Source organism: Artemia sp. Qi Xiang Cuo, chromosome 9, assembly GCF_049724085.1.
Source record: "Artemia sp. Qi Xiang Cuo chromosome 9, ASM4972408v1, whole genome shotgun sequence".
Classification (NCBI taxonomy): Eukaryota; Metazoa; Arthropoda; class Branchiopoda; order Anostraca; family Artemiidae; genus Artemia; species Artemia sp. Qi Xiang Cuo.
This window is the reverse complement of record NC_142802.1, coordinates 16,090,919-16,104,082: the sequence shown is the minus strand read 5'-3', so window position 1 is coordinate 16,104,082 and position 13,164 is coordinate 16,090,919.

Sequence of the window (13,164 nt, the reverse complement as noted above, 5' to 3'; positions counted from 1 at the left end):
ACACAAGGAATGCTAATAATCTGGTGACGGAGTATAGGACTGGAAGTCGGACTGGATTTCGAATGAAACACCTGGGCCAGGGGGTTTGGGATTCCCTCCAAGATAGTGTTAAGGCGGCTGAACACCAGCATTTGTTTAAAAAACGAGTAAAGAATTTTTTTTTAGGGGGGTATTTATTTTATTTTGTTATTATCTTCTTTGTTTTTCCTTTTTTTTCTGTGTTTTATGAGAATGAGTATGCGTTAAAAAGAAATTTAAAATTTATTTAGAAATTTAAAAGTTATTTTTTAAGAAAGTTGAAATAGTTTGTGGTAACCGCCCAGTGCCAGTGCATTTATGTCTTCCCATGGGGGGTTACCTATTGATCATGTTTAACTAGGTCGTTTTGAAATAAATTAATCTAATCTAATTAATGGACATATACTGAAGTTATTACCATAGAAAACGTTGGTCGGTCAATTTTTTTTGGAAAAAAGGTAGAAAGAAAACCACCCGCGAGGGAAGAAGGGCCAAGCTTATATGTTGAAAACTACAATACAGGTTATCATTTCATATAAACAGTCTAGTCAGCGTCGAGAGTAGAGAGGGGGTGCTACTCCTACCCCTCACCCCTGCTGCCACCTACAACTTTTTTACATAATTTATGCATGTTTTTATGTCTGTTCGTTGTCAGTGAGAATTAAAAAACAGGATTTTTCTCACTTTTATGGATGTTTTTTGGACGGTTATGAGTGTTGGTCAATTTATTTGATGTTTTTCATGGATGTCAACATCAATTTATGTTTTATGGTTTTTGTCAGTGAGAATGAAAAAACATGATTTTTCTCACTTTGATGGATGTTTCTTGGACGGTTATGAGTGTTGGTCAATTTATTTGATATTTTTCATGGATGTCAACAGTAATTTATGTCTTTTTTATGGTTTTGTCAGTGAGAATGAAAAAACATTACTTTTCTCACTTTGATGGATGTTTATGGTTTCGATGAAATTGATTTACAGAATCGAGAGGAATGATAGATTCACGAAAGGGAAGATAATTTCTGAGAGCTTGATTTACATAATCGCTATGGAGATTATTGATTTACAAAAGGGGAATAAAGAAACAAGTATGGCTTCTTTGATCTTAGGTCTGAGGGATAAACGCTCTTTAGGTCAGAGAGTAAAATTAATGTTCTATTTTTAAATAGGGCTTCATTGATCTTTAGTGTCAGGAATTAGAAATGACATCACTTGTTATCTTGGAATTATGCGGGACTCTAAAGAGATAGAAATTCTATTTTTAAATACGGCTTCACTGATCTTTAAGTCGGAGAGATAAATTGATATTCTAACGAAACCTTAATAGTGTAGCTAGGAACATTTATGAGATGAAGAGATTAACACGGGAAAGGGTTTCCCAGTAATTTCAAATGTGACAGCGCAGGGATGTCAAAAACAAAAGGAACACGCAGAAATTACGTTTATGGATTATTTGGGCGAAACCGTTTTAGACATTTTAGGGAATTATTTCGGCAAAACAGTTAGAGACATTTTAAAAGATGATTTTAGAAGATGTTTTAGAAGAAGATTTGAGGGTGAAACTCTGTGGTCGTTATAATACACAAGTTCCATTTTAACAGTGTTGTGAGGTCTTCTACCCCAACCCCAAAGGGCCCCGCTCCCCATACCCCAACCCCAAAGGGCCCCGATCCCCCTACCCCAACCCCGAAGGAACCCCCGGGCCCCAAAGGTCCCCCAGGCTCCCAAAGGACCACCCGGCCCCCCAAGGACCCACTGGACCCCCAAAGGCCCTCCCGGGTCCCCAAAGAGCCCCCTCCCCATTTTTTTAATACTTTTTAATTTGCGCATTTCGAGACAAAAGGACCCCCTCCCCCAACTGTTGGCTCCCCCTCCCACCATTAGTGTTTTGTCGTGGTTTACCATGTCACAGTTACATTCTCTTGATTTTTAAAAGTTCATTTTGATTTATTTAGTTGAAATGCAAAAGTTGGATTATTTCAGTAGTTTTTTGTCGTGGTTTACCTTCTCACAGTTACATTCTCTCGATTTTTTAAAGTTCATTTTGAATTTCTTTCATTGAAATGCAAGAGTTGGATTATTTCAGTAGTGTTATGTCGTGGTTTACCATGTCACAGTTACATTCTCTTGATTTTTCAAAGTTCATTTTGGATTTCTTTCATTGAAATGCAAGAGTTGGAATATTTCAGTAGTGTTTTGTCATAGTTTACCTTAACACAGTTACATTCTCTTAATTTTTCAAGGTTCATTTTGAATTTCTATCGTTGAAATGCAAGAGTTGGAATATTTCAGTAGTGTTTTTTCGTGGTTTACCTTGTCACAGTTACATTTTCATGATTTTTCAAAGTTTATTTTGTATTTCTTTCGTTGAAATGCAAGAGTTGGAATATATCAGTAGTGTTTTGTTGTAGTTTACCGTGTCACTCCTACATTTTCGTGGTTTTTAAAAGTTTGTTTTGAATTTCTGTCATTGAAATGCAAGAGTTGGAATATTTCAGTAGTGTTTTGTCGTGGTTTACCATCTCACAGTTACATTATCTTGATTTTTCAAAGTTCATCTTGAATTTCTTTCGTTGAAATGCAAGAGTTGGAATATTTCAGTTGTGTTTTGTTGCAGTTTACCTTGTCACAGTTACATTTTCTTAATTTTTCAAAGTCCATTTTGAATTTCTATAATTGAAATGCAAGAGTTTGAATATTTCAGTAGTGTTTTGTCGTGGTTTACCTTGTCACAGTTACATTCTCTTAATTTTTCAAAGTTCATTTTGACTTTCTTTCGTTGAAATGAAAGAGTTGGACTATTTCAGTATTGTTTTGCCGTAGTTTACCTGGTCACAGTTACATTCTCTTATCTTTTTAAAGTTCATTTTGAATTTCTTTCATTGAAATGCAAGAGTTTGAATATTTCATTAGTGTTTTGTCAAGGTTTACCATGTCACAGTTACATTCTCTTGATTTTTCAAAGATCATTTTGGTTTTCTTTCATTGAAATGCAAGAGTTGGAATATTTCAGTAGTGTTTTGATGTGGTTTACCTTGTCACAGTTACATTCTCTTAATTTTTCAAAGTTCATTTTTAATTTCTTTCGTTGAAATGCAAGAGTTGGAATATTTCAGTAGTGTTTTGTTGTGGTTTAAATTGTCACAGTTACATTGTCTTGATTTTTCAAAGTTCATTTTGAATTTCTTTCGTTTAAATGCAAGAGTTGAATTCTTTCAGTAATGTTTTGATGCGGTTTTCCTTGTCACAGTTATGTTCTCATGATTTTTCTATGCTCATTTTGATTTTCATTCATTGAATTGCATGAGTTGGAATATTTCAGTAGTGTTTTGATATGGTTAACCTTGTCACAGTTACATTCTATTGATTTTTCAAAGTTCATTTCGGTTTTTCTTTCGTTGAAATGCAAGAGTTGGGATATTTCAGTAGTGTTTTGTTGTGGTTTACCTTGTCACAGTTACATTCTCTTGATTTTTCAAAGTTCATTTTGAATTTCTTTCGTTGAAATGCAAGAGTTGGAATATTTCAGTAGTGTTTTGTCGTGGTTTACTTTGTCGCAGTTACATTCTCTTGATTTTTCAAAGTTCATTTCGAATTTCATTCATTGAAATGCAAGAGTTGGAATATGTCAGTAGTGTTTTGTTGTGATTTACCATTTCACAGTTACATTCTCTTGATTTTTCAAAGTTCATTTTGAATTTCTTTCATTAAAATGTAAGAGTTGGAATATTTCAGTAGTGTTTTGTTGTGGTTTACCATGTCACTGTTACATTTTCTTGATTTTTCAAAGTTTATTTTGGATTTCTTTCGTTCAAATGCAAGAGTTGGATTATTTCAGTAGTGTCTTGTCATGGTTTACCTTAACACAGTTACATTCTCTTAATTTTTCAAAGTTCATTTTGAATTTCTTTCGTTGAAATGCGAGAGTTGGATTATTTCAGTAGTGTTTTGTCGTGGTTTACCTTGTCAAACTTACATTCTCTTGATTTTTCTAAGTTGATTTTGAATTTCTTTCGTTGAAATTCAAGAGTTTGAATATTTCAGTAGTGTTTTGTTGTGATTTAACTTGTCATAGCTACATTCTCTTGATTTTTCTAAGTTCAATTTGAATTTCTTTCATTGAAATGCAAGAGTTGGAATGTTTCACTAGTGTTTTGTCATGGTTTACCATGTCACAGTTACATTCTCTTGATTTTTCAAGGTTCATTTTGAAGTTCTATCATTGAAATGCAAGAGTTGGAATATTTCTGTAGTGTTTTTTGTGGTTTACCTTGTCAAAGTTACATTCTCTTAATTTTTCAAAGTTCATTTTGTATTTGTTTCGATGAAATGCAAGAGTTGGAATATTTCAGTAGTGTTTTGTTGTGGTTTACGTTGTCACAGCTACATTCTCTTGATTTTTCAAAGTTCATTCTGAATTTCTTTCATTGAAATGCAAGAGTTGGAATATTTCAGTAGTGTTTTGTCATGGTTTACCATCTCACAGTTACATTCTCTTGATTTTTCAAGGTTCATTTTGAATCTTTTTCGATGAAATGCAAGAGTTGGAATATTTCACTAGTGTTTTGTCATGGTTTACCATCTCAAAGTTACATTCTCTTAATTTTTCAAAGTTCATTTTGAATTTCTTTCATTGAAAGGCAAGAGTTGGAATATTTCACTTGTGTTTTGTCAAGGTTTACCATGTCACAGTTACATTCTCTTGATTTTTTCAAAGTTCATTTTGGTTTTCTTTTGTTGAAATGCAAGATTAGGAATATTTCAGTAGTGTTTTGATTTGGTTTACCATGTCACACTTACAATCTCATTATGTTTCAAAGTTCATTTGGATTTCTTTCGATGAAGTGCCATAGTTGGATTATTTCAATAGTGTTTTGTCTTGGTTTACCTAGTCACAGTTACATTCTCTTAATTTTTCAAAGTTAATTTTGGATTTCTATAATTGAATTGTAAGAGTTGGAATATTTCACTAGTGTTTTGTCAAGGTTAGGTGCGGTTTACCTTGTCACAGTTAGATTTTCTTGGTTTTTCAAGGTTAATTCTGAATTTCTGTCATTTAAATGCAAGAGTTGGAATATTTAACTCGTGTTTTGTCAATGTTTACCATCTCACAGTTAAATTCTATTGATGTTTAAAAGTTCAACCTGAATTTATTTTTTTGAAATGCAAGAGTTTTAATATTTTAGTAATGTTTCGTTGAGGTTTACCTTGTCAGAGTTACATTCTCTTGATTTTTCAAAGCCTATTTGGAATTTCTATCATTGAAATGAAAGAGTTGGAATATTTCAGTAGTGTTTTGTCGTGGCCTACCTTGTCACAGTTACATTCTATTCCTTTTTCAAAGTTCATTTTGAATTTCATTTGTTGACATGCACGAGTTGGAATATTTCAGTAGTGTTTTGTCGTGGTTTACCTTGTCAAAGTTACATTCTCTTAATTTTTCAAAGTTCATTTTGGATTTCTTTCGTTGAAATGCGAGAGTTGGAATATTTCAATAGTGTTTTGTTAAGGTTTACCTTGTCACAGTTACATTCTCTTAATTTTTCAAAGTTCATTTTCAATTTCTTTCATTGAAATGCAAGAGTTGGAATATTTCAATAGTAATTCGTCGTGGTTTACCTAGTCACAGTTACTTTCTCTTGATTTTTCAAAGTTTATTTTGGATTTCTTTCGTTGAAATGCAAGAGTTGGAATATTTCAGGTTAGGTTAGGTTAGGTTATATTGTGCTTTACCTTGACACAGTTACATTTTCATGATTTTTGTTAGGTTAGGTTAGGCTAGATCAAGTTAGGTTAGGTTAAGTTAGGTTATGTTAGCCTACGTACACACGCGTACTTAGGCTAACCTAACCTAACTTAACCTAGCCTAACCTAACTTGATCTAGCCTAACCTAACCTAACCAAAATCATGAAAATGTAACTGTGTCAAGGTAAAGCTCAATATAACCTAACCTAACCTAACCTGAAATATTCCAACTCTTGCATTTGAACGAAAGAAATCCAAAATGAACTTTGAAAAATTAAGAGAAAGTAACTGTGACTAGGTAAACCACGACGAATTACTATTGAAATATTCCAACTCCTGCATTTCATCGAAAGAAATCCAAAATGAACTTTGAAAAATTAAAAGAATGTAAGTATGACAAGGTAAACCACAACAAAACACTACTGAAATATTCCAACTCTTGCATTTCAACGAAATAAAACCAAAATGAACTTTGAAAAATCAAGAGAATGTAACTTTGACAAGGTAAACCTCATCAAAACACTACTGAAATATTCCAACTCTCGCATTTTAACGAAATAAAACCAAAATTAACTTTGAAAAATCAAGAGAATGTAACTTTGTCATGTTAAACCTTTACAAAATACTAGTGAAATTTTCAAACTCTTGCATTTCAAGGAAAGAAATCCAAAATCAACTTTGAAAAATTAAGAGAAAGTAACTGTGACTATATAAACTACCACCAAACACTACTGGAATATTCAAACTCTTGCATTTCGTCGAAAGAAATACGAATTGAACTTTGAAAAGTTAAGAGAATGTAACTGTGAGAAGGTAAACCACAACAAAAAACTACTGAAATAATCCAACTCTTGAATTTCAACGAAATAAAACAAAAATGAAATTTGAAAAATCAAGAGAATGTAACTGTGACAAGGTAAACCTCATCAAAACACTACTGAAATATTCCAACTCTTGCATTTCAAGAAAAGAAAACCAAAATGATCTTTAGAAAATCAAGAGAATGTAACTGTGACATGGTAAACCTTGACAAAACACTAGTGAAATATTCCAACTCTTGCATTTCAATTAAAGAAATTCAAATTGAACTTTTAAAAATTAAGAGAATGTAACTGTGACAAGGTAAACCACAACAAAATCCTATTGAAACATTACAACTGTGTCGTGTCCACTAAAAAAATTCTATTTGAAACGTGAAAAATTATAATAATGTAACTGTGATTAGTTAGACCATGACGAAACACTGTTGAAATAGCCCAGCTTATTCGTTTCAACGAAAGAAATTCAAAATGGACATTGTAAAAATTAGGAGAATGTAACTGTGACAAGGTAAACTGCAACAAAACACTACTGAAATATTCCAACTCTTGCATTTCAACGAAAGAAATTCAAGATGAACTTTGAAAAATCAAGAGAATGTAACTGTGAGATGGTAAACCATGACAAAACACCAGTGAAATATTCCAACTCTTGCATTTCAATGAAAGAAATTCAGAATGAACTTTGAAAAATAAAGAGAATGTAACTGTGACAAGGTAAACCACACCTACCCTTGACAAAACACTAGTGAAATATTCCAACTCTTTCAATTCAATTAAAAAAATCCATAGCTATCTTTGAAAAGTCAAGAGAAAGTAACTGTGACTAGGTAAACCACAGCAAAAAACTACTGAAATATTCCAACTCTTGCACTTCAGCAAAAGAAAACCAAGATGAACATTAAAAAATTAAGAGAATATAGCTTTGACATGGTAAACCATAACAAAACACTACTGAAATATTCCAACTCGTGCATTTCAATCAAAGAAATTCAAAATGAGCTTTGAAATATTAAGAGAATTTAACTGGGACAAAATAATGCACAACAATACACTATTGAAATATTCCAACTCTTGCATTTCATCGAAAGAAATTCAAATTGAACTTTGAAAAATTAAGAGAATGTAACTGTGACAAGGTAAACCACGACAAAACACTACTGAAATATTCCAACTTTTGCGTTTCAATGATAGATATTCAAAATGGACATTGAAAAATAAAGAGAATGTAACTGTGACAAGGTAAACCGCAACATAACACTACTGAAATATTCCAACTCTTGCATTTCAACAAAGGAAATTCAAGATGAAGTTTAAAAAATCAAGATAATGTAACTGTGAGACTGTAAACCATGACAAAACACTAGTGAATTATTACAATTCTTGCATTTCAATGAAAGAAATTAAGAATGAACTTTGAAAAAATAAGAGAATGTAGCTTTGGCAAGGTAAACCACAACAAAACACTAATGAAATAATCTAACTCTTGCATTTCATCGAAACAAATCCAAAATGAACTTTGAAAAATTAAGATAATGTAACTGTGACAAGGTAAACCATAACAGAACACTACTGAAATATCCCAACTCTTGCATTTCAATGAAAGAAATCCAAAATGAACTTTGAAAAATCAAGAGAGTGTAGCTGTGAGATGGTAAACCATGACAAAACACTACTGAAATAATCCAACTCTTGCATTTCAATGAAAGAAATTCAAAATGAACTTTGAAAAATCAAGACAATTTAACTGTGACAAGGTAAACAACGATAAAACACTACTGAAATATTCCAACTCTTGCATTTCAACGAAAGAAATTAAAAATGAACTTTGAAAAATTAAGAGAATGTAACTGTGACAAGGTAAACCTCATCAAAACGCTACTGAAATATTCCAACTCTTGCATTTCAACGAAAGAAAACCAAAATGATCTTTGAAAAATCAAGAGAATGTAACTGTGACATGGTAAACCTTGACAAAACACTATTGAAATATTCCAACTCTTGCATTTCATCGAAAGAAATTCAAATTGAACTTTGAAAAATTAAGAGAATGTAACTGTGACAAGGTAAACCACGATAAAACACTACTGAAATATTCCAACTCTTACATTTCATAGAAAAAAATACAAAATAATCTTTGAAAAATAAAGGGAATGTAATTGTGACAAGGGAAATCACGACAAAACACTGCTGAAATATTCCAACTCTTTCATTTCAATTATAGAAATTCAAAATGTACTTTGAAAAATTAAGAGAATGTAACTCTGACATGGTAAACCGCAACAAAACATTACTGAAATATTAAAACTCTTGCATTTCAACGAAAGAAATTCAGTTTTAACTTTGAAAAATCAATAGAATGTAACTGTGAGATGTTAAACAATGACAAAACACGAGTTAAATATTCCTAATTCTTTCATTTAAATGACATTAATTCATAATTAACTTTGAAAAACCAATAAAATCTAACTGTGACAAGGTAAACCGCACCTACCCTTGACAAAACACTAGTGAAATATTCAAACTCTTGCAATTCAATGAAAAAAATCCAAATTGAACTTTGAAAAATTATGAGAAAGTAACAATGACTAGGTAAACCACGACAAAACACTATTGAAATATTCCAACTCTTGCATTTCATCGAAAGAAATCCAAAATAAACTTTGAAAAATTAAGAGAATGTAATTGTGACAAGGTAAACCACAACAAAACACTACTGAAATATTCCAACTCTTGCATTTCAACGAAAGAAAACCAAAATGAACTTTGAAAAATCAAGAGAATATAACTGTAACAAGGTAAACCACATCAAAACGCTACTGAAATATTCCAACTCTTACATTTCAATGAAAAAAATTCAAAATCAACTATGAAAAATTAAGAGAATGTAACTGTGAAGTTGTAAACCACTACAAAATACTACTGAAACATTCCAACTCGTGCATTTTATTGAAAGAAATACAAAATGAACTTTGAAAAATAAAGAGAATGTAACTGTGAAATGGTAAACCGCGACAAAACACTAGTGAAACATTCCAACCCATGCATTTAAACGAAAGAAATTCAAAATGAACATTGAAAAATCAAGAGAGCGTAACTGTTATTAGGTAAACTACAACAAAACGAAACTGAATATTAAATCCCCTGCGTTTAGTCTAAAGAAATTCAAAATGAACTTTGAAAAATCAACAAGCTTTAATTGTGACATAGTAAAGAACGACAAACATAAGCGCGACATTCACAAGCTTGCATTTCAACGAAAGAAATACAAAATGAACTTTGAAAAATCAAAAGAATGTAACTGTGTTAAGGTAAACCATGACAAAACACTACTGAAATATTCCAATTCTTGCATTTCAATGAAAGAAATTCAAAATGAACTTTGAAAAATCAAGAGAATGTAACTGTGACAAGGTAAACCACGAAAAAACACTACTGAAATATTCCAACTCTTACATTTCAATGAAAGAAATTCAAAATGAACTTTGAAAAATCAAGAGAATGTAACTGTGAAATGGTAAACCACAACAAAACACTACTGACATATTCCAACTCTTGCATTTCAATGAATGAAATTCGAAATGAACTTTGAAAAATAAAGATAATGTAACTGTGACATAGAAAACAACAACAAACCTCTACTGAAATATTCCGACTCTTGCATTTCAATGAAAGAAATTCTAAATGAACTTTGAAAAATCAAGAGAATGTAACTGTGACAAGGTAAACAACAACAAAACACTACTGAAATATCCCAACTCTTGCATTTCAACGAAAGAAAAACCAAAATGAACAAATCACTACTGAAATATTCCAACTATTGCATTTCAACGAAAGAAATTAAAAATGAACTTTGAAAAATCAAGAGAATGTAACTGTGACAAGGTAAACCACAACAAAACACTACTGAAATATTCCAACTCTTGCATTTCTTCGAAATAAATTCAAAATGAACTTTGAAAAATTAATAGAATGTAACTTTGACAAGGTAAACCACGACAAAACACTACTGAAAGAATCCAACTCTTGCATTTCAACGAAAGAAATCAAAATTGGACAATGGAAATCCAAGGGAATGTAAGTGTGTCATTTTAAACCGCAACATAACACTAATGAAATATTAAAAATCTTGCATTTCATCGAAGGAAATTCAAAATGAACTTTGAAACATCCATAGATTGTAACTTTGAGAGGGTAAACGATGACAAAACAAACACTAGTGAAATATTCCAACTCTTGCATTTCAATGAAAGAAATTCAGAACGAACTTTGAAAAATCAAGAGCATGTAACTGTGACAAGGTAAACCCCAACAAAACACTACTGAAATATTCCAACTCTTGCATTTCAACGAAAGAAATTCAAAATGAACTTTGAAAAATCAAGAAAATGTAACTGTGACAAGGTAAACCACAACAAAACACTACTGAAATATTCCAACTCTTGCATTTCAACGAAAGAAATTCAAAATGAACTTTGAAAAATTAAAAGAATGTAACTGTGTTAAGGTAAACTATGACAAAACACTACTGAAATATTCCAACTCTTGCATTTCAATGAAAGAAATCCAAAATGAACTTTGAAAAATCAACAGACTGTAACTGTGACATGGTAAACCACGATATAACACTACTGAAATAATCCAACTCTTGCATTTCAATGAAAGAAATTCAAAATGAACTTTGAAAAATCAAGAGAATGTAACTGTGATAAGGTAAACCAGGAAAAACACTACTGAAATATTCCAACTATAGCATTTAAACTAAATAAATCAAAATGATCTTTGAAAAATCAAGAGAATGTAACTGTGACATGGTAAACCACGACAAAACACTAATGGTGGGAGGGGGAGCCAAAATTTGGGGGATGGGGTCCTTTTGTCTCAAAATGCGCAAATTAAAAAGTATTAAAAAAATGGAGAGGAGGCTCTTTGGGGACCCGGGAGGGCCTTTGGGGGTCCGGTGGGTCCTTGGGGGGCGGGGTGGTCCTTTGGGAGCCCTGGGGACCTTTGGGGCCGGGGGGTTCCTTCGGAGTTGGGGTAGGGGGATCGGGGCCCTTTGGGGTTGGGGTATGGGGATCGGGGCACTTTGGGGTTGGGGTAGAGGACCTCACAACACTGTTCAAATGGAACTTGTGTATTATAACGACCACTGAGTTTCACCCTCAAATCCTCTTCTAAAACATCTTCTAAAATCATCTTTTAAAATGTCTCTAACTGTTTAGCTGAAATAATTCCCTAAAATGTCTAAAATGGTTTCGCCCAAATAACCCCTAAACGTAATCTCTGCGTGTTCCTTTTGTTTTTGACATCCCTGCGCTGTCACATTTGAAATTACTGGGAAACCCTTTCCAGTGTTAATCTCTTCATCTCATAAATGTTCCTAGCTACACTATTAAGGTTTCGTTAGAATATCAATTTATCTCTCCGACTTAAAGATCAGTGAAGCCGTATTTAAAAATAGAATTTCTATCTCTTTAGAGTCGTGCATAATTCCAAGATAACAAGTGATGTCATTTCTAATTCCTGACACTAAAGATCAATGAAGCCCTATTTAAAAATAGAACATTAATTTTACTCTCTGACCTAAAGAGCGTTTATCCCTCAGATCTAAGATCAAAGAAGCCATACTTGTTTCTTTATTCCCCTTTTGTAAATCAATAATCTCCCTAGCGATTATGTAAATCAAGTTCTCAGAAATTCTCTCCCCTTTCGTGAATCAATAATTCCCCTCGATTATGTAAATCAATTTCATCGAAAACATAAAACATCCATCAGAGTGAGAAAAATCATGTTTTTTCATTCTCACTGACAAAACTATAAAACAGACATAAGTTGCTTTTGACATCCAAGAAAAATAAAAAATGAATTGAACAACATACGAAACTCTCAAGTAAAAATCTATAAAAATGATAAAATTCATGCTTCTCAATTTTCTGTGACAAAAACAAGAAGACAAACCTAAATTGCTGTTGAAATCAATTAAAAACATCGAATATATTGATTAGAACTCAACCATCCAAGAAAACATCCATAAAAGTGAGAAAAACCCTGTTTTTTAATTCTCACTGACAACGAACAGACATAAGAACATGCATAAATTATGTAAAGAAGTTGTAGGTGGCAGCAGGGGTGAGGGGTAGGAGTAGCACCCCCTCTCTACTGTCGAGTCGTATAGTTTGTTTAGAGATTGTGTTGAAGCTCTTCGCTCTAAATCAATCAATCACCTTCCTTGATGGAAGCAGAGTTCCATACAAGGATGAGGTCGCAGTGTTAGAAAATCATAGCAGAAGTCCCACCATGCATCAAATATGAAATTGGTCAGGATATGCAGGATATGAAACAGGAAGAAGGAATAAGAAATATTGTACCTTTTTTAATCCATGGTTGAGGTTCCAGAGTATAATTACCCTTATTGTTTTGATCCTTTTGTCGAGTTGTTCATTACGTTATTGTTCATTATGAATGTATTGTTGTCAATGCATTGTATATGGCGTTGGATCGTCATGGCATGGGTAAGGATATGGATGATTTTCTTAAAATGGGCAATTATAAAAGTACTAGCCACGTTTGCATAATACTACG